This window comes from Ochotona curzoniae, unplaced genomic scaffold (assembly GCF_017591425.1).
Source record: "Ochotona curzoniae isolate NIBS_2020 unplaced genomic scaffold, NIBS_Ocur_1.0 contig_1302, whole genome shotgun sequence".
NCBI classification, from domain to species: domain Eukaryota; kingdom Metazoa; phylum Chordata; class Mammalia; order Lagomorpha; family Ochotonidae; genus Ochotona; species Ochotona curzoniae.
In genome coordinates, this window is record NW_024465035.1 from 17,022,266 (window position 1) to 17,041,024 (window position 18,759).

Here is an 18,759-nt window from a genome sequence, read left to right on the forward strand (position 1 = left end):
CCTGTGGCATGAAACAGCAAATAGGAGATTGATTGGTCTATTTCTATTTGTCTCTCCTTCCCGTTCAAATAAATCAAAGTAGAAGCACGGTTGACAGTAGCCTAGTTTAGGTTCCTAGATGCCTAATGTCCACATCTAATTCAGAGCCCAACTTAATGGCTGTGCCAACAGAGAAGCCGGGACTTCCACTCCTTTCAGCAGGACAGAGGCCACAGGTTTGCTTGACTCAAGAGATGAGATACTTACTAAACTCCAGCCAAAGACCACCTTAAGATTCCACTGTGGCAGCAAGATTGAAAAACTGTGAAATATTAGGGAGAAGACTAAATTAAATTAAGTCAGAAATGAAATAGCAATTATTAAACTGATTCTGTAAAAATAAAAAAAATGTAAAAAGCTACTGTGAACAATTACATGAGAACAAATTTGATAGTATAAAATAAATGAACACACACATACACATTTTACCAAAGCTAAATGATGAGCAAATGGATGGAGAACTTGAGAATATCAAAACCCACTAAGACTATTGAATCCATAATGGAAAATCTTCAAATATTGAAAACCCCCCAGAGACTGATGGCTTTGATTGCTGAATTCTACCAAGCAAAGAAGAAATGATACCAATATTTTTTCAGACTTTTCCGAAAATGGGAATGCTTTCAAAGTAATTTTTGTGAGGCCAGAACTTGCAAGAAAACTCCAAGTCAATATTCATGGCAAACATAGATGCAAACGTTCTCAGAAAGCACTGTGCATAGAATCAACAGCACATTCAAAGGGTTATCTCTGGGATCTATGTGGGTATAGCACAAAAAGCACTAAACGTGATCATCAAATTAACTTAAAGAAGGACAAAACAAAAATGGGCATTTCAAGACACACAGAAAAAGCATCTGGCAAAACTTAACATCTCCTCATGATTAAAAAAAGAAAGAAATGCCTCAACAAAATGAATTTTATAAGTGAAAAACCCATATGTAACAGCAGCAAAAAAAAAAGAGAGAGTGAGAGGAAATAATTCCTCTAAAATCAAAAGTAACGCAAGAATTTCTACCCTTCCTCCCTGTTTTTCATGCAGAATTGGAATCTCTTACCAAAGCAACTAGGCAAGAGAAGGGAATAAACTCCAACTAGGGAAGGAAAAGGTGATGATTTTCACTGCTGAATGAAGACATGATTTTAGAGAATAGCGAAGATTCCGCTAAAAATTTTAGAATTAAGCAACACACACAGCAATATTGCAAAATACAAATATCAAATAAAATCAGCAGTGTTCCTATGAAGTCATGAGGGAACTATGTCAAGAGAATAATCCCATTAACAACAGATACTAAAACTGAAAATAGTTAGGAGTAAAAGGGACCAACCAGTTTGAAGAGCTCCGTAAAGAAAACATTTACAAAAGAGACTGCAGAAGGCACAAAGAAATGAAATGATCTCCTTCTGAGATCTCATGAATTAATGTTGTTAAAATGTCCTCAGCATCCCAGGAAAACTGTGCATTTGATGTTTCCAGAAGCTTTGTCATAATTTCTAAAACAGAAGTATTTGTAGTAGTTTAATAAATAAATAACAGTGGAAGAAGACATTTATGAAGCTCTAGTTTGTATTTTTCTAAGACCTTATACAGTTGATCCAACCTGTTGGGTTCTTTTTTTTTTTTTAAAAAAGATTTACTTATTTATTGGAAAGTCAGATATACAGAGAGGAGGAGAGACAGAGAGGAAGATCTTCCGTCTGATGATTCACTCACCAAGTGAGCACAACTGCTGATGCTATGCCAATTCGAAGCCAGGATCCAGGAACTTCTTCCGGGTCTCCCACGCGGGTGCAGGGTCCCAAAGCTTTGGGCAGTCCTCCACTGCTTTCCCAGGCCACAAGCAGGGAGCTGGATGGGAAGTGGAGCTGCCGGGATTAGAACTGGCGCCCATATGGGATCCTGGTGCGTTCAAGGCGAGGACTTTAGGTGCTAGGCCACGCCACCGGGCCCTGTTGGGTTCTTTTTATACTTCTTATTTTTATAAGGCTGATCTTAAGGTCTGCTGTGCATTTCCCGATTTTAGTAATTTTGGTTTCTTTTTTTTTTTCCAAGTGAAGTTAAAGGTTTGTCTATTTTGTTAATTTTTTTCCAGGAATAAATCTTTCTTTTTATTCTGTTTCTATTTCCTTTTATGCTACATTTCATTCATTCCTACATTAATCTTCAGCTGTTATTTCCTCTGCTTATCTTAGGTCCACCTGGTATTCTGTTTTTCACTGTTAAAAGTGAGAAATGCAGTCATTTTTCCTATTTTCTCTTGTTTTAAATATTTAAAATAATAACATGTAAATAACACTTTCTCACTTCCGCTCTCACATTTTTAACTCATTGGTTATAGTGCGTTCATTGGCTTTCAGTTATCTGGAGATTTTTTTCTGTTATTTATTTCTTAGTTTACTATGATCAGAGAAGGCATCGTGTATGTGTGTTCAATCTTTTTAGAGTGAATGAGGTTAGTTTTACGACCTTGCATTTGGTCTATCCTGGAGGATGTTCAACATACACTTGAAAAACATGTAGATTCTGAGTGGACTATCCTTCAGATGTCTGTTGAAGTCTGTTGAGTCCAGATGGCTGAGCGTGATGCTCAAGACGCCCACTTCCTTGTTGATTTTGTCTGTCACTGAAAGTGGGCTCCCGTTACTGCTAATTCTCTGCTTTCCCTTCAATTCTCTAGTTTTTGCTCCGTGCATTTGGGACTCTGTTTTTAGGTCCATGGACAGTAGAATGCATAGCACCCAGATTTTTCTAAGAAATTGACTCTTTATAAATTGCTTCTTTTACAAAGTTATGGTGACTGATTCTCATATCTATTTAGATACCCTAGTGTTTCTATGATTTTTGTGCCTTGTCTCCCTCCTTGCGCACTTCAGATAACTTAGGTGCTGACTTTCTTCTTAAGATAATCTATTTCTTTATCCTAAAATTGCAAGTACAAAGAGAGACAGAGAGAGAAAGCTTGCATCCACCAACTCATTCCCCAAATGGCTCTAACTGCCAGGGCTGGGCCAGGCTAAAGCCAGGATACAGGAGTTTCTTCTGGGTTTCCTACGTGAGTGCAGGGGCCCAGCAGCTTCAGATGCTTTCTTGGGTGCATTTGCTAGAAGCTGGGTTGGAAGTGGATCAGCTGAGAGCTGAATAGCAACCCGTAGAAGATGATGCCACTGCACAGCTTAAGTTGCTATGCCAAGGCACCAGCCTCTGAATCCTATGCTATAACCTAGTCTAATGATGTCAGCTTTGTGGTTCTGTAAACCAGTCATGCTGACTGTCATCATCAGTGTTGCTAGGTTTACAACTGTCCTTTCTATTTCCTCTACTGCTCCCTCCCAGCTTTTTTCTGCATTAAATGAATTAATTCTATGCAACATTTTAATCTCCTTAATGTGCTTTTCACTATTACTTGAAGTTATGTTTATAGACTTATTCTGACAAATTCTTGAAAAATAAACCCTTCTAATCTGGCTGTTCTAAGTCTCCTTAACCACACAGCGATGCTGAAATTGAAAGGAAATGAAATACTGGTGCCTGAAAAGCAGGCATGGGCATGCGTCCATTCTGTTGTAAGCCAACACACTAACACAGTGGAACCCTTTTGGTGCTGCGTGAGAAAGTCAGTTCTCAGAGGGTCTTGTAATTTACTCCCATTTGTCATGGCTGCTTGACACAGAGCTAGTCTATGACTGCTTTTGTCTACCCATTAACGTCCCTGTTCAGGTGAAACGTGCCAATGGCAGTAACCAATCCATGAGAGGGCAAATGACCAAAGATTCTTATTTTCTCTTGTTCTCCCTGAAAAGCATGAACAAATTTATGAAAGTTCTCATCCTGATCATCAAGCAACAAGCTCCACAGCTCTGAGGATAAAAGGAATGAAATAAAACCGCAGTTCGGAGATCAGGGAGAGAGAAAAATTAATGAATAATGTAACAAGACCTTAAACTGGATTATCACACCCAACTGGCGTGTCAGAGCAGGCTAGCTTATTTGCCAATCTATCTCCCTCAGCAGTCAGCGAAGGTGTGTGGGCCAGTCTCATTAGACCACCTCTAGGCAGCTCCTGACCAACGTTCTTACATTTTTAGCTCATGCCAAAAAAACAAAATGATAATGGGCCAGTGCTTGAGGCTACAAATAACACAGTGGACTGTACCCAAATCCACAGAAGCCAAGAAACACTGCCTTAGAGTCATCAATAAAAAGGAAAACAAAAACACCGACTTTTCACTGTAAGCAACGGGGAACACATCTGAAGAACTTAACAGAAAATTTCACTGAAGAGTCAAAGAGCAAACAATATGTTTTAGAGTCATTAAAACAGCAAGTCTCTAGGCCTATGCTCTCTAGGCTAAATCATAGAAAGAAGTACAGAAAAATGCTTAATCAAACAGGGTATCAGTAATGCATCACACAAAACCTCCCTGAAGCATTTATATACTCTATATATACTACTAGATTTTTCGGACAAATACCACCTGGTGATGTCAAAGACGTCCGTTAAACACCCCGAATACTAAGCAACAGAAGAAAATGAAAGATACTAATAATTAAAAATGACATGGACACAATTTATTCCAATGTCAGTGGGCCCTGATTAGGTTTGTCTGATTCCATGTAAATCACAAACAGGTAAGCCTGATCCAGAAAGGAAAAATTCACTCTGCTTGCCAATCTTTGTGTGTTTCCCACAGTTGACAGACTTGCAGATAACACAGCTTCAGGGCAGTGAGCCACCCAAGGTGGCACAAGGCTCCTACGAATCATGTTGAGGGGCCAATACAACGCTGAATTCTGTTTAAAAAAAAAATGTAAGGCTTGTGGTCTGGAAGACACAAAGTGCATGTGTAGCTCCCAGCTGGACCAGAGTAGATAGATTTGGCATGAAATAAACCTGTTGACATATAAACCCGATTTCTTTCCTTTAGGCCCATGATAAAATTTCTTTGGTTTTATAGAATCTGAAACACCATACTGGATCTGTTAACATCCTTCACAACATTATTGATGTTGGATAATATTTGGAACCTCTTCGATAGTTGTGTGGTTACAACTGTAAACTTTTGCTAAACATTTCTTGTAATGGGTACCTTTTATTTATTTTTCACATATATTTGAGATGAAGTAACATATTCAAACAGATTCTTCTATCTGCTGGTTTACTCCCCAAATGGTTGTAATTATCAGGGTTCCAAATCCAGGAGGCTTCAACATCATTTGGGTCTCCTGTGTGAGTGATATGATCCCAAGGGCATGAACCATCTTGTGGCTTTCTTCCCAGGGACATTAGGAAGAAGCTTGCCTGAACGCAGAGCAAATAGGATTTGCAGCAGCATTCGTGCAGGGACACCAGTGTTGCAGACTGTGCCTTTATCCACTGTGCTACATTTATGGGATCAGATGGATCTTGCAGAAGGATCTGAGTGAATTTTTCCTTTTCACTAATGAAAATTTGACTTCTATAATTCCAGACTTGGTTCTTTCTTTTTTGTAACAGTTTTCTTTTTTTTTTTTTTAAAGCTTTATTTGTAAGTCAGACACACACGGAGGGAAACAGAGGAAGAGAAGAAGAGAAAGAGAGAGAGAGAGAGGAGAATGTACACACTGATTTGGTTCCCAGATGACTTTGGCTAGGGTTGGTCCAAGTGGAAGCAAAGAACAAGGAAGTAGGAACCAGGAACCAGGGACCAGGAGCTTTATTCATGTCTATCACATGGGTAGGTAGGAGTGGCCCAAGCCCTTGAACCATCTTCCTCCGCTTTGCCCCAACCATTAGCATGGAGACAAATCATATTCAACCAAGTGTTTTACACATAAGAAAGTCTAAGTACGCCAGAATCAGGTGACATTTGCTTTTCTTTCTTCCTTTGTCATAGATAGCAAGACTGAGATTATTCTTTCATTATTATTTCATCCTTACCAATATGGTGATTAAATTCTACTGTGGTGTACAACCGCCTCATGTGACTCAGTATATTTAATAGCTGTTTGTTATTACAAGGACATATTTGAGGATGCTGTAACTTAATAAAGGGGAATGTATGCTTAATTCAGAGTTTCCTGGGGTTTGGCCTATAAGAGAATATCCAGAGGAAGCAACACAAAGTGGGCAGGCTGGAAGCTGGGAGCCTCAGCTTTCATTGCAATCGTTTCAAAAATTCAAGAGCTTGAAATGACAGCTGGAAATGACACAAAGACTTCCAACTCTGCCCAGTCTCCCAATGGTTTCACCACCCCAGGGATTAAACTTAACACAGGGGCATTAGGAAGACAATCAAACTAAACCCACGCCGTAGAATTCTTCCCACGGTGCTCAAACGTCATCTCCCTCTAGCTATGCAAAACATATTCCTTTTGTCTTCAAAAGGTCTAAGGTCTTAACTCACTGCAGCATGAATTCAAGATTTCCAAGTCCATAGTCTCATGTGAAACCCAAGCCAGTATTCTCGGTGTTGATTTCCTACACCATTTACAGTGAGCTTGTATTTCCAAGATACAATGCTAGGACAGGCAGACTAAACATTTCTAATACAAAAGGGAGGGATAGGAGGCAGGAAAGAGCCACCAAGCTAGAGCAACTCTGAATCACAGCAGGGTAAATATTGAATCTGAATTACCCACATGTGGCCTCTGGGTCAGAGTGGTTGGAGATGGGATGCTAAGGGCCTGAGAAGTTCCACTCCTGTGATAGTGCTGGTGGCAGGCTTCAAGGCTGCTCTCAAGACCTGTGTGTGAATGTCCAAAGCCTGCCAAGTCTACATGGCGTGTTGGCATTGTTCTACTTTCCTCGGTTCTCTATACTGGCGTTATTCCCGGGAATTCATTAGACATCATCATGGCAGGGCTCTATGTAGAGATTCTAAATGATAACTTCCATCCCACAGTCTCCTAGGCTGTCCTCTGAAATGCTGATGCGAGCTACTATGACCTCATCACTCATGCCTCCTGAGCACCTGCCAAAACAGTATCACAGGGCTGATAGCAAGAGCTGCCTCCAACATAAGCTGCACCTGGGCGCGCTGGAAACATGGCTATAGATGCAGAGTGCTCTGGCAGCTGAAAGCAGGGAATGAATCCTGAGAAAGTCTGGAATAAACCAGTAGGAAATAGCTCAAGTTTCCATGGCATGATTTTTTTTTTCTTTCAGGCTTCTGAGCCAGGAAGCAGAGAAGTAGCTTGGCGAGTTTCTGAGATATCATTAGAGTCTTCCACCATTTGCTCAGAGCATCTTCCTCTTAGCTGCACAACTTTCGCATTTGATTTAGCCATCACATTTTGATGTTAAAAATCAAATGTTTTTCCTAGCTGGGCTCCAAATTTTCCCAATCTTTTACTGCCTCCCCCCCCTTTTTTTTTAGTTATTGTGAGGTATATTAAAAGTAGATGGTAATATCCACACTGCAGCCTGAGTCCTTTGCCACCTTGAAATCTCCTTTGTCAGATAAACTAGTCTGTTGTCTTTAGGTCTGGCCACGCACACAGTCCCAAGGCATGAGCCTCTTCCATGGGAGGTGAAAGTATTATTGTCTACAACATCCCTTAACTGAACATGGAAAGTAAGAGCCAGGGCTGAAAATAAAGAAGTGAACACATCACACTAAGAAGCTTCTGGCTAGCAGTGAATTAGGGTACCTTCCCTCCGACATCCTCACCTGCGGGTATTATTAGTAGATTTCTGCACATAGGCAATTCTCACTGGGATTAAATGGAACCTCAGTGTGGTTTTTATTTGTATTTTCCTTATTGCTAGGGAGCTTGAGGATTTTTTCTTATGTCTATTAGCCATTTGATTGTGTTCCTTTGAAAAATACCTGCTCATCTCCTTCACCCATTTCTTAACTGGTTTGTTTTGTTTTGCTGTTGTTGTGTTCCTAGAGCTCTTTGTAAAGTCTGGATATGAGTGCCCTATCTGTTGTGTAGTGTGCAAAGATTTTCTCCTATTCTGTTGATGAATTCCTTGCCGGATGACCATTTACTTTGCTACCCAGAAGCTTCTTAGTGTGATGTGTTCACACTATTCCATATTTAGTTAAGGGAAAGTAGACAATACTACTTTCACCTCCCATGGAAGAGAAAAATCAATGTAAAGCACGGCCTTAATTTTTCCCCTAAAATTAAATTCTGCATTTGTCTTGTGATCTATAATTTTCCTTTCCCCATAAGTTGTTAGCTGTAAGTTCAGTTATTAGACAAAAGCTTTTGTGTAAGTAGCCTGTCTACCATACTCACTGATGAAATTCATGTCTAGTCAGATGGAAAGAAAACTTGCAAATAACTATTTTCTCTTGAATACCACAGCCTCGTTGGTTCACTGTGTTGTCTCTTTGTCACAATGGAACACTGTTGTAACTAGGCAGTTTGTTAAAGCTTAGGTGAGCTGGAATTCTTGTATCACTGCAAAGTAACGGTTGTCCCTTTATCGGCCTGCTTTATCTTTGTACTGTCCCAGGATGCACCTGTCTCACCCAGGGCCCCAGTGCATGCTAAAAGATTCCCTCTCACTTGTGTATCTGAGTAGGGTACCACTATCTAAGCTCATAAAAAGAAGATGGTGGGAGAGATGTGTTTATCACAGACTAGGCTTACATGTGCCACTCCTTTGCTGTCTTCTTTTCTTTCTCTCATAGGCAACTGTCTTGCCCACTCATGATGGATATTTCCTCTGTGGTAAAACTCACATTTGTATGTGAATCCACGTTTATTCCCTCACTGTTGAATAAATGCCTTTCTCATTTGTACATGTTAATAATCTCGTTTGGGATTTGTTTAAAGATTTATTTATTTTGGTGACAGCATTGTCACCAATTCCCCATCCTAGGGCACTAGTATCCTATATGGCCACCGGATTGTGTCTCAGCTGCTCCCATTCTATCCAGCTCTCTGCTTATGATCTGGGAAAGTAGTAGAGGATAACCCAAGGGAACTTAACCTCACAGAGGAGACCGGAAATAAGCTTCTGAATCTTGGCTTCGGATCAGGTCGATTTTGGCTTTTGCAAGCCATTTGGAAAGTGAACCAGCAGATGAAAGATCTGTTCTCTCTCTCTTCTTCATTTTAAATAAAAATAAATAAATCATTAACAATACTTATCTTTTATTAATTTCTAGAGAAAGGGAGATAAAGAGAGAGACATCTGTCTTCCATCCATCATCTCAGTCCCCAAATGACCAAAGCTAGACTGGTCCAAAACAGGAAGTGTGGAGCTTTTTCCAGGTCCCTCATATGAACAGAGAGGCCCGAAGCCTTGGGCCATCCTCTTCTATCTTTCCAGGACATTAACAGGGAACTGGATGTGGAGTGGAGCTGCCAGGATTTGAACCAGCGCCCATCCAGGAGGCTGGTTGCACAGGCAGGGGCTTGGCCAGCTATGACACAGTATCAGTCCTTCAGACTTAGAATTTTTCTTGCAGTGTTAGATAAGAACCTGGAATGGAAATCAGATTCTCTCCCTGACATGCACCTTATTTGAAGAGAAAGGGTTTTCATTTGCTTTCTTTTTTTAACTTGCAAAAAAATGTCCCAACTCTTCAGCAGGTCCTTTACGTTTAAAAAAAAAAAAACAAAAAACTACAGAAACTCAAGACAAAATATAAATTGTGTATTAAGCATATTTTGACATAATTCTTTCAACCCTTATGGTATGACACTGATTTGTTCATTATTTGACAGAATTTAGGTTACTCACACTTTCGGAGGTCACATTAAGATTGTAAGAATGTAGTGGTACATGATTATATTTTAATGAAACAGTGCCAATGCTCTAAGAATTAAATTATGCTACCATTCTTTTCTCCAGCTCTACTGAGGTATAGATTATAAGTAAAAATTACGAACTTTGTAAAGATCTATTTATTTTTATAGCACTGTCAGATTAACACAGAGAAGGAGAGACAGAGAGGAAGAGCTTCCATCCCGCTGATTCACTCCTCAAGTGGCTGCAATGACTTGACATAAGCTGATTGGAAACCAGGAGCTTCATTTGGGTCTCCCACGCAGGTACAGGACCATCCTCTACTGCTTTCCCAGGTCACAAGCAGGCAGCTGAGTGGGAAGTGGGCAGCCAGGACATGATCCCATATGGGATCTCGATGCATGCAAGGCAAAGACTTTAGCTACTAGGCTACTGTTCTGGGTGCAAAATTATGCACATTTAACATAGACTATATGATCTTTTGATCCACACACTCTGGTTACCAGAGTCAGGCCCACTAACTTACCCATCACTTCACATGGTTACTTTGTTGGTTGAATGGTGATTGTGAGACTATCTATGTGACTAGTAAATTTCAGTTATACTATATGGTACTGTTAAATGCAGGCACCGTGGTGCACTCTAGATCCTCACCATTAATTCACTGTGTAATGGTATTTTACACCCTTCAGCTAACACATCCCATTTCTTCTTACCTTCCAGTCCCTGTGACAGCCATTTTGTCCCTTGTGAGTTTCATGTCTTTAGATTTCATGCAGAGTAAGATCCCGCAGCCTTTGCTGATTTAGCTCACCTAGAAGAACGCCCTCCAGGCTTAGTCACGCTGCTATAAAAGAAAACGTTTCTTTCTGTCTCAAGTCTGGAAATGATCCTTTTGTGGTTGTGTGCATTTATGTTGAAGTGACTATTCACTGATGATGGAACACTTGAATTGTTTCCCTGTCTTGTCTCATGTAGATAATGCAGCGATGTGCAGTCATACCCCAAAAGACACAAGCTTGACCGCTACGATCCTGAATGATGAAATTCTGAAGGACCAACCCCCCCCTAAGGATTAAAATATTGAAAATCAGTTCCCTCCAGAATTAAAATCCCAAATGTTTAAATTCTAAAATCCTGAAATCTGAATTGCCATTAAAAAAAATCAAGTTCATAAGAACTTGAACTTTGGCGAACGAATTAGTGCATATTTGTTGTATCTTGGGTAGCTGCTGATTGTCCAATTGACCTGTTCTGTCATTTACGTGTCATTCTAATCTTCAAAAAATACACATCATCAGAGAATGCAAGAATTTCATAAGATCACTTCCTGAACCAAATGCACTTGTGAATATAGCACTTTGGTTACAACATAGAGGAAGTACTGCATTGCCGTTGGCTAAGGAAGACACTATTCAAGATGTTGGGTTTCTTGATGCTTTCTACTAAATCTAACGTAGGGATTACATTATCTACTTTGACTAAGATTTTAATTTTTAAAACTATCTCTACTTTTTTATGTATCAAAAATATACCATTCATTCTCCCATAGTCCTGGAAATTCAACTAAGCCATTTATTTATGTGTTAATAAATGGAAAAAATATATATAAGTCTTTCATGAACACTTACCTGAAGACAGTGCAATTTGCAGAAGAAAATGGATTTCGACTGAATCCCCAAATCGCGACGATAGAGTCGTGATTAGGTGAAATGAAGGCTTATAACAGTGAATTTAGAAGTGTTATCAATACAGTTTGCTTTTTGTCCCATTCATTCTTGTACAATTGGTCAAAAACAAATGAGTGAATTGGTCACATACTAACATCAAGGATGACTTTGATTTAAAAATGATTGAAATGAATTGACTTATCATTTAAGGAGGGAGATTTTGTCTGAGTAAGATCCTAGATTGATCAACTTCCCACAGAGACATGTATTTGAAACGCTATCTATGTAAGAGACGTGGAAGGCAGGTGAGCTAGCACAATGTCTTGTGTTAGCCCAATAAAATAAACCATAAAGGTAGAGTATGGCCAGAGACACTACATGCAGGAGAGATGGGAAGAGTGAATACAAATCCCAGTACTAAGCCCAGTACTAGGTCTTCCTCATCCTTAAACCAATGCCTGTGTTCCACATTTCCAGAATTTTGTTAGCCAGGTGCCATACCACCCCTCCTCTGGCATTAGGCAGCATACTTTGCAGGAAGACTACTTGCTGGAGAAGAGGGTAGAACGGGAAGTACAAGGCCAGACATCTGAGTATGGAGGTACAGGATGGAATGCTGAAGGACAGAACTGAACGTGCAGAACTGACCCTTGTCTCTGGAGATCAACACTGACCTAGGGAGACCTTTGTTTGTGGGGCAAAGGTAAGCAAGGGAGTGTCTGTCCAGTTTTCAGTCATGCTACTGACATCCGAGGCTTCCGCTGCCAAAGAAGCCTGCAGCGTTTACAAATCCTATAACCAGGGTGGGAAGCTGCCAACTTAGCACACGGCTGCATTGGTATGGCGTGTCTCTCTCACCTGGTATGCTCTGCCACCCAGGCTCCTGATTTACAAAATCATTCTCAGTTTTTCCCCACACCCGGGACATCTAAACAGCCTGTTGCTATCAGCAGCTCTGATGATTCAGCCCTGGGAACAAGTCATCCGGCCCACCCATTAATCCACAGCCCTAGGAAGAGCCTGCACAGCCCACCAGGAAACCCAGAGAGAATGATCATGTGGCCCTACTCAGCCTGCTGCTGCTTCAGATGTCTCTGGGGAGTCTAGTCCTTTTTGCCTCATGAAGCATCCATGCATCCCTCTCCACTTCCCATCCTCAGTCCCAGGAAATGGCTGGACAGCCAGCGTAGCCCACACTGGTCAGGGCAGTAGACAAGTAACTTAACCCTCTTGCCTATGACCGCAGGAAACAGTGTGACAGCTTTTACTGCAAAGACCACTGAGGCTCCCAGGAACTAGTCAAGCAGTCCTAACTTGCCAGAAGCAATAGAGACACTGTCAAGTAACTCAGGCACCACTTGCTAACTGATAGGTGATGACTGGGCACAATGGTATGCCCCAAGCACCATGTGACCCTTACCCTGCTCCTGGACATGCTGAAACACATCACCCAGCTCCATGGTGGTGGTCCTGCTCTCACATGATCTATGGAGATTAACAGGCATCCTACACCAACAGACACGCGATGCCTGTGGCTACAGACAAAACCGCTCTTTTTACCTGAGTTGCATCCCAGCAGCATTTCAGTGGCCTAAGGTGCTGAAACACTGCTGATCTCATCAAAGTTGATTACGTAGACAACACACAAGAATGGTCATCTGGAACCTAACACAAGATAAACAACCAGTACCCTGAAGTACCCTAGCATACGTATTCAAGAATGACGTCTTTCATTATGAAAGTCACTCCACAATACTGATAGAAGCCAACCAATGTAAGGTCACAAGTAACACACACACACACACACACACCCCACGATAATGCTAGGGGTCCACAAGAAGAACGAGTTCTCTAGCAGCAGAAAAGAGGCGAAAATAGAGTAGGAACCATTCAGGTTGGTAGTTCCAAAATCTCCAAAGAATTGGAAAACAAAGGTAGTATTGTATAGGAAATAAATATAAATGTACAGGGCCAGGTGTGGTATCTTGGCAGTTAAAGTCCTCTTTCTTGTATGCGCCAGGACCCCATAAGGGCATGGGATCTATTCTGGTGTCCCCGCTTCCCATTCAGCTCTCCGTGTGTGGCCTGGGAAAGCCACAGGAGGATGGCCCAAAGCCTTGGGACCTTGAACCCACGTGTGAGACCCAGAAGAGTGTCCGGGATCCTGCTTTGGATCAGCACAGACTGGAGTGAGTAGCCGCTTGCAGAGTGAATCAGCAGACGGAAGATCTTCCTCTCTGTCTCTCCTCCTCTCTGTATATGTGAACTTACAATAAAATAAGTAAATAAATAAATATTTTAAAAAATGTAAAGGTATGTTCTAATAAGAGGCATACCCCTAAAATAAAAAGGGTAAGTTAGCCATCATAATAAATAGGATTAATGATTGAGAAATTCAGCCAATTTCTTCAGTAATCCACAATGCATTTCTGTCATGAAAACTTTTCTTAAAAGATTTATTTAATTTTATTGGAAAGTCAGAAATACAGAGAGGACGAGAAACAGAGAGGAAGATCTTCCCATTGATTCACTCCCTAAGCAGCGGCAATGGTAAGAGCTGAGCCGATCTGAAGCCAGGAGCCAAGAGCCTCTTCCAGGTCTCCCATCACAGGCATGGTCTCAAGACTGCACTGTCATCCACTACCTTCCGAGACCACAAGGAGGGAGCTGGATGGGAAGTGGTGCTGCCAGGATTAGAACCAGCAGCTACAAGGGATCCACGTGCATGCAAGGCAAGGACTTTAGTTGCTAGGCTACTGCATTGGGCCTGTGTTGAATCTTTTAATGTTTAATTTCCTTTTCTACCTTTTGGGGAGATTGTTTTGTTTCATTTTAAAGTTTTCTGCAGTTTTAAATTGTCAACATTTTAATTGTCAATATCTTTTCCCCATCATTTAATATGCTTTTTATTTCATCCTAGCACCATTTCCAATACCAAGATTATAAACTGTATAAAGTAGCTTCCAGAATTAACTCATTTTATAGATTGCTCACAAAGCTGTGTTATCTTTTTTATATAAAGATTTATTTATTTTTATTACAAAGTCAGATATACAGGGAGGAAGAGAGACACGAAGATCTTTCGTCTGGTGATTCACTCCCCAAGTGAGCACAACGGCTGGTGCTGTGCCGATCCGAAGCCAGGAACCAGGAGCCTCTTCCAGCTTTCCCACACGGTGCAGAGTCCCAATGCATTGGGCCGTCATTGACTGCTTTCCCAGGCCACAAGCAGGGAGCTGGACAGGAAGTGGAGCTGCCAGGATTAGAACTGGCGCCCATGTGGGATCCCAGCGCGTTCAAGGCGAGGACTTTAGCCGCTAGGCCACGCTGCCAGGCCCAGCTGTGTTATCTTTTACGTTTTCTCAATAAGTGAAAGGATGTGAAGGGGCCAGCTTGATAGCTAACAGGCCAGTATCCCACTCTTTGACACTGGCATAAGAAATGTTTCTAATCCTGGCTGTTCTATTTCTGATTGTTCTCCTTGCTTAATGGCCTGGGAAAACAGCAGAGAATGGCCCAAATCCTTAGGATCCTGCACCCATGTGGGAGAATTGAAGACACTCTCAGCTCCAGATTAGTTTAGCTTAGACCATTGCGCCCCTTAAGCGAGTGAACCAGTGGACAGACCTTTCTGTCTCTCCCTGTCTCTATAAATCTGCCTTTCAAATAAAAAATAAATAGATCTTAAAAAAAAAGATGTGGGGATTTTGGTATAAATGCATTAGTGTAAGATAAAATCTTCGAGGAAAATCTGGCTTTTCACTATTGATCATCAAAACTGATGGCTTGTTCTGTGTGGTCTTATGGTGGGTTGCGTTTCTCCTACAACTTGTTTGTTTTATCAGATGAGGCTATTGCATTTTGTCACATGCTTTGGTGCACAGGGTCTAGCTTGATGCTTTTGTCTGCAAGAGTGATCCTGGAGGCTACATCCACTGAGGCAAGCGTGAAACTTCCATACGTATTAGAACTATTGGTGCCCGAATGTGCAGGTGTCAGCCTGGAATACTTGGTGAACTTGTGTCTGTATGAATTGCCTGAAGCCAGATTTCTCAAGGACTGATCTATTGCCTGGCTGGATGTTGAGCTTTAGCCCAGAGATTTGGCTTTGCTGGCACTGGTCTAGTGCATTTATCCACAGGTACTGGCAATTTCCCTAGGGACATCTCAAAGCCCGGTTTTCTTAGAGAGACCTTGAACTTGGGTATGCAAGATCAGGACTCGAATCTGGTGCCTCAGTTGCCTCCTGAAGCCAAGACCATGCAGAACTGCCTTGACACCAGCATGTCAATGGAATTTAGGTCCTTGGTTCTCTTCCTAGCACTTAGTTTTAGAAGGTGTAGCCTCATGCTGGGACAGATCTACATCTGAGATGGCAGGAAATGGCCAACCTTGTGCCTGGAGAGCTGAGCTTTTTTTGGTTTTCACTTGTATGGGTTAGTGCTAGAGTCCATGCAATGCTGGACTCCTTGTTTGACTGCATGGGTGTGGGGAAGGATTAAGGCGAAGTCATTCCTATTGACTCCAATGTGTCTTTTCCTTTTCTCATTGCTCTGCCAAGACACCGTGGTGTCTTACTTGGATGTTTTAGTCCTTGCAAGAGTATTTCTTGTATGGCTGATTGTTCAGATCTACACTGGAGTCTGGGCCTCTTGGTGCTACTCATGTGCGTAGTGCTGTGGAAAGGCTCTGCATGTGTATTTGTTTTTTCCCAGGAAGCAACTACTGGAAAATATCACATAAGACAATGGAAAGTCTGTTTTTCAGTTGCTCATGTGGTACCTTGGTGAACCAATGAATAGAGGCCATTTAATGAGATCGTAGGTTTTCTATCTAGAAACTCCTCATGTTAGGCACAAGAACACCAAACAGTATAATGATCCATTGCGTGAAAAGAATGCTTATTCTTATCTGGTTTGTTGCTTTGTACCTCATGATCACATTTGCAGATACAATACAAAACTTTAAGGCTTATGACTTGTTTCTTGTATGATATTCTATAGTGAAGTTTATGGGTACATAGAGCACACATTAGGTAGCGAAACAAAAGAAATTTCTGAATGCTCAGTGATACATTGGCTTCCGTGTTGTCTGAGATATGTCACTACAACTTTTCTGTGAGCCATTATGAAGCTCCTCCAAAGCATAAAACCTCACCAAACACATAGTGTAATCAACAGGAGCTTGGCTACGGGCATGTTTGGCTACAATACAGATGTTAGAGTTTACTCAGTGCTTTGGAGACAATGCTAGACTTGACAAAGTCCCTCAAATGTTCTGGCAAATGCAACAGTTGTCTTGAATGTCCCACATGTATTTTAATATTGCATTCTTGATCTTTTCAGAACAGCAATATTCTAAATCATGGGGAATAGTAAAGGTGACAGAATTTAAATACTCATGGCCGATACACTCTGACTAAGGCACAGGCAATCTATTAATATTCTGCTTCTGCTTTAGAAAGCATTGATTAACAGCTGGCAAAAACTCAAATTGTTTTTTCAGATAAAAATAAAACCAGGGGTTGTTGACGTGTATATCTGCGTTCACCATAGTACTAAATACTTGGAAGCTTATGTGGGCTATAGTGCATAAAATGCAGGATCATCAGAAACTCAAGTCTCTTTGTGCTTTACACCAAACTGTGAGCTTTTTTAGACCTGCATTTTAAAAAAGCCATTCATTAAAAACTCAGAGTAAAGCTACATCTACATGCACACAGGTACAACTGGGTAACTATGCCTAGACGTTAATCCTAGACATTATCCCCGGATTTTCCTTCTTGGAGGAGATTCCATTATGGTAATATAGTCTTTTTTTTTTTAAATCCTAGAAAACTTTAATTCCTTCATCCCTAACTTAAATAATGGGTTTTCTTCAGGAAAGCTGAAGCTATGAAACTGAATTCAGTAAGCAAGCAACACTGTCAACTGATAGGTGAGCAGCAACACCACTAAGTTAACCATCCCAATCTAGTGTGACACATATTAAAGACACTACTGAACTCAGCATGAAAGTCTAAAGGTTTGCAGTGTCCGATCAGTGCTGAAGTGCTTTGTTTTTTTTTTTTTTTAATTGTTGCTTACATTGTATTATGTAGTACAGTTTTATAGGCGCTGGGGACTCCCCCCACCCCTCCCATACCCCTCCCCCCATGGTGGATTCCTCCACCTTGTTGCATAACCATAGTTCAAGTTCAGTTGAGATTCATTGCTTGCAAACACATGCCTAGCATAAAGTTCAGCGTCTTATTGTCCAGATAAGTTCAGTGGCCTCTTGGGGAGACCTTCTATGGTCTGAAGATAGGTCTAACAGAGTAAAGATCTGGTCAGTTAAAAGGCCCAACAAGGCCTCAGTATCAATATACAACATTATGGAATTAATTGACATAGTATTGGGTAAACAATATGTTAAAAATAATGCAAGTTCCATTCTTCGAAACATCTGGGTTGAGACAGTATCAATGACAGGTTCAAAAAATAACAAACCACCAAACAAAAAATTACAGGTTAAATCAAGGCAAACATGTGGTATCTAATCTTTTGGGATTCGCTCATTTCCCTTAGCATTATAGTTTCCAGTTGTGCCCATTTAGCCACAAAGAACTGCATTTTGTTTTTTTTAATAGCTGAGTAGTATTCCATGGAGTAGATGAACCAAAGCTTTCTGATTCTGTGCTCAAGGGATGGGCTCATGGGTCGTTTTCTTTGAACAGAAGGGTGCAACTGAAAGAATTATGGGGAAACATGAGAGGTTTATGCCCTGAGTAGTGTTTCGGCTGTAAGCCCATCAGCACACTCACACTTAGTGTCTTAACTCTTTGAGATGTCCTCATCTTAGACCTAGAGAAAAACACAGAAAGAGAGTTTCCGTCTGATGATTGCTTCCCAAGATTCCCACCTTTGCTAGCAAAAGGAGCTGAGGCAAAACCCAGAGTTGGAAATCCATCCCAATCTGCCACATGGGTGGCAGGAACGTAATTATACTTGGGCCATTCCAGTTGCCTGCAGGAGTGTACGCTGATGGGAAAGGTGGAGTGGGATCTGGAGCTGGGAAAGGAACCCAGGCACTTGGATATGGGAAATGGGTGTTTAAATCTCTAGACAAATTAGCCAATTCCTGGATCAATGGTTTGAGCAGAAGACCCACCCAAATCCTGTAAACGAGTTTAGCTGTAAAAAGGATGTGATCCAATTACTTGAAATTCCAACTCAAAAATTAAAAGCAAGATAAAACTGCACCCCATCTCTGAAAGCCAGCATGAAATCAGTGATATAATCTTCACGTTGCTGGAGCTGTGCTTGGATGGAACGTGGTGTTTCAACCTGCGTCAGTCTAAGTTTCCCTGATTAAGTAAA